Source organism: Myotis yumanensis, unplaced genomic scaffold (genome assembly GCF_028538775.1).
Source record: "Myotis yumanensis isolate MYYU_CA2020_CCGP unplaced genomic scaffold, mMyoYum1.0.hap1 SCAF_1, whole genome shotgun sequence".
Lineage (NCBI taxonomy): Eukaryota > Metazoa > Chordata > Mammalia > Chiroptera > Vespertilionidae > Myotis > Myotis yumanensis.
The window spans coordinates 92,193,255-92,197,677 of NW_027223752.1; the positions used below are offsets into that span (position 1 = coordinate 92,193,255).

A 4,423-nucleotide genomic window follows, 5' to 3' on the forward strand; every position below is an offset into this window, starting at 1 on the left:
GTATGTTATTGCCAAACTAACCTCATTCAGGGCTGGGTAGATGCACAACTTTGGGGGACACCAGCCACGTTGGGTTCTATGAGTATGAGTTAGGCTGTGGAGTTGCCTTTTGAGCAAAAGACAATAGGAATGAAGCCCCCTGCATTTTGCAGCATGATGGTCCTCACTCAAGTTCCTTTGTAAGTGGAATTTAAGTTGGTAAATAAGAAAAATAACTTACACAATGTATTTTTATTTTGACAGACTATTTGACAAACTTCCCCCTGGTACTTTCTTGTGAAGAAAGAGAAATATAGTTTAGATGGTTAACAGAGTTTTAAAAGGTTGAGTATTTTTTCCAAGGATTACACATGGTAGACTGATTGCTGCCAGTGGGTTGGGGGCCCAGGGCAGTAGGACTAGCGGCTTACCATGAGGCAGTTATCTTAGTCCAGAAAAGCTCAACCTAATTTTAATTTATGATCAAAATGAGAACATGGATGCTATGCTTATCAAATTTGCTTATGACATAAAGTTGGAAGGCCTAGAGGATTTTTGGCATAGTTTCCAAATAAAAAATTTTAACAACAGACCAAAACTAAGCAAAACAATCATAATAGAAATCAGTCTTTTGCATTAAGGAACCCTCATGACTCTCTTAATATTGATACTCGTAATTGATTCTTGAACAGAATGTATTTTGGGTGAGAAAGACTGAAGGAATTTCAAAAAGACTGGGATAAGTATGGAGAACAGTAGTTATTCTTAAATAACCTACTTATTTTTTCTTTTTTAAAGTAGAAGAGTGTAGGTTTAATACTCTCTTTTCCAGAGGTAAAAATGCAAGGCAGGCCCTAGCCGGTTTGGCTCAGTGTATAGAACATCGGCCTGAGGACTCAAGGGTCACAGGTTGGATTCCGGTCAAGGGCACATGCCTGGGTTATGAGCTCAGTCCTCAGTAGGGAGCATGCAGGAGGAAGCCAATCAATGATTCCCTCTCATCACTGATGTTTCTATCTCTCTCTTCCTTTCCCTTCCTCTCTGAAATCAATAAAAAAATATTCTTAAAAAATGTAAGGCAGGATTTAACTCAGAAGTTAAAACAAATAAATTGTCTCAAGCCAGGTTTGTTTGTTTTACTTACCACCCTCTTCCAGTGTGCTTTATCTAACCTTTTGGATTAGTTGCGAGCATTGAAAAGACACAAGATTTAACATAAATATCTGGATTATCAGCTTCTCTTGAATCACAGGATCTTCTGGCTTCATGCAGTCCCCACCGTCCCCACCACCCCCTATTGTGTCACACCTAGCCTGCTGTATTCACTGTATGTAGGTACCTGGCCCTTGCTATCTCAATCTGTGTGATTCCTGTAAAAGAAAGTGATGAAGAAATTCTGAAAAAATGGACTCCATCTCCAAAAGTAGGAGGTGTGCCTTAAGAAATGTTGAGCTTCCTTCCTATCAAGGAAGGCAGCACGGCTGAAGCATGACTGTTCCAGAGAAGGTTCTTGCATGGCACTGGAAGTGAGGGTAGGTTGATGTTTATAAATTTCTTTCTTTTTTTTTTTTTTTTAAGAGATTGCAGTGCTGTTTGCTTAACTTATTTTTATTCTAATGGCTCTTAAACATCCATGAAAATCATGCTTACTAGTTAAAGTCTTATGTTTTACCTCTGATTTGTATAAATTCCAAAGATATTATAAAATTAAATCCTAAACTTGTTGCTGCCAACATCTCCATAAAAAATTGTAAAAAAGAATCAAATCTTTGTTTTTATATTGTCATATTTTGAGTGTTTATGATGTGAAGACACAGGCTATATTTATATCTCATCAGCTACATAGTTTTGGATCAACACTTAGCACTGTGCTTAGTTGGAACTCTAAATTTAGGGATGATTCCCTTGGTCCAAGATTCCCATGAAACTAAGTCATTCACAACCAACATTTAAAGGAAAACAACGATATGATCCTAATTGTGCCAATTCATTCCAATTATGAATTTTGAAGAGCTGGTATATACTATTTGAGATTCAGGTACATACATGTAGGTTCTTCTTTCAAATGGAAAGCTCTGACTCATAAATGAAGTCAACGGGTATTTGTACGAAGTGCTTAATGAGTGGCCACCATTGTCCGACAAAAGATGTATAAGATCAAGTCCTTGGGAGCATAGTCCCTCATTAAAGACAAGTTCTAAACAGTAGAAATAATTAAAAGTGATAAAATTAGTGTATAACCACATATACTACAGACTGTAGGTACAATAGACATTTGGAGAAGGGAAAGGCTAACTGTGGAGCTTTGTCACCATCAATTGTCTGCTTTTAAAATATGTATTGTAGCTAAACTGTTTATCTTTAGCAAGAACCTTAAAAAATACTTCTGAGGAAGTTTCCCCTCACCTAGAGATGGTTTATAAATATAAAGCAATGTAAGGAAATAAGTCATATGGAATTTCAAATCTAAATCCTTATTTACTTTAATTTGGACAAAAAAAAAATGGGCTAGGCAGGAGTTAGATTTAGGTGCTATTATATCCAATCTACAAATCTTGTTTCATTGAACACTTTCTAAGCATTCGGTCAAGCTTGACCTATTATAGTTCTAATCTGAATTCTCTAATTTTACACAAACAACAGTTGAAAAAAAAAGTCAAATATCTCTGAAATTTTCAGTTAAAAACCTGGATTTTTAAATGCTATTGCAGATATCCAGTATTTGAAACACAATTGTCTCAACTTTTATTCTCCTAGTTTCCATGCCTTTAAACCTCTGACAGTGTTAACATTTAAAAATTATCTCATTCTACATATTGGTTTTCGTGCCTCAATGTTCTTGTTTGTTTGTTTGGTTTGGTTTTTGTTGGTTTTTTACTGGCAATAAATCACCTTCAACCCCAAATACCCAAGACACTGGCTGAAGGGTAATTTTTATTACTTTTATGTACAGAAAACTCAACAGTGCGCACTTAGCCCAGCTTAGGGTCCGCTGCCTCCCCAGTGGCATTGGATCTCATTGCATTTGTCCTTGTAATTGGTCCCGATGCCTCCACCAGCTTAGCCAGAGCTCCCTCTTCCCAGATAACCTGTGTGAAGGCCACGGTGGTGCGGGTCTTTCTGTGGACGAGCCGCCCCAGCCTGGCCTTCCCCTGCTAATGCGGTAGGGGACCCCATTTTCTGGTACAGGGCAAGCAGGAAGAGCCCCAGCCCGATGGGGTTCATGCTGTGTGCTATCACCACCAGCTGGCCATGTGTTCTCTACCAGGGTGCTGATCCTGAGATCCCTGCTCCAAGGACAGGGAGGCTCTGGGTGGGGACATTCCCTTGGCCGGCAGCTGTTTTCGCAGCCCAGCCCAACCACCTCTGCTTCTCTTGCTTTGCCTCGGGGCTGTCCTTGTGGGGCAGCTATAGCAGTTGCATAGCCCTTTGGGGTCCAAGGCCTGGGAAAACTGGTTAATGCACGAGGCACTTTCAGATGCTTGTCGAGAACAGCCCTTTGCCGCTGCAGCCAAAAGTAGCAGGGCCTTTTGGCAACGTGGGTGAGGTCCCTCTTGGGCTGGAAGTCCTGTCCAAAATTCTTGGGCCTTTTCTCAAACAGGGGGTTGACCACCTCCTTGGCCACCTGCTTCTTCACGACAGCAGGTGCCGGGGCCACCTTCTTCCCCTGAGCCTGTCTTCCCTTCGGCATCTTGGGTGGGGGGAGGAGAGAACCCTGCCTCAGTGTTTTAATTTATAAAACTGCTAGAGGCCTGGTGCATGAAAATTCATGCACTGGAGGGGGCGGTCCCTCAGCCCGGCCTGCTCCCTCTCACAATCCGGGAGCCCTCAGAAGTGGGAGGCAACCTGGCAGTCAGGGGAAGGAGACACTCCATCACACCTCTGCTGCTGCCACTGCTGGCAGTGCAAGCCTCTGCCGGTCCTGGTTACCTGAGCCTCGAGCGGCCCTGGGAGGCTGGGCAGCTGCCATCCGAGGCTTGCCTGCACCTCGGGCTGGCCGGGGGACTGAGGGGACTGGGTATTGCCATCTTGTGGCTGTGGGCACCACCATCTTTGAGGGTAGGGCAGTCAATTAGCATATTCCCTCCTTATTGGCTGTGAGCGCCTCCATCTTTGCGATGGTGTGAGGGTCAATTAGCATATTCACTCTTTATTAGATAAGATGTGCTATTTTTAGCATGGTAATCTAATCAACAGGGCATACTTCTACCAGGTTACAATAATTATAAAGCATCTTTTATAGTAGAATCAACATTAATTTTTTATAATGTAATAAATCATGATAAAAATGGAATAGAGTATATACAAGGAGATCAAAGCATGGGATGCTTTTATATAGTGCCTTAAAATCAACACTTAAAAAATGATTTACTTGCCAATTCATTCAAGAACCTATTGATATGGTTTTTATGTTGTGATGTTCTCTTAGCTGGTCTTTATTAAG

At 41.4% G+C, this 4,423-nt stretch overlaps 1 pseudogene; it reads right to left on the minus strand.

Moving 5' to 3' along the window:
- Positions 1-2,961: 2,961 nt before the first annotated feature.
- Positions 2,962-3,670, minus strand: LOC139009178 (large ribosomal subunit protein eL8 pseudogene; annotated as a pseudogene).
- Between the last annotated feature and the right edge of the window lie 753 nt (positions 3,671-4,423).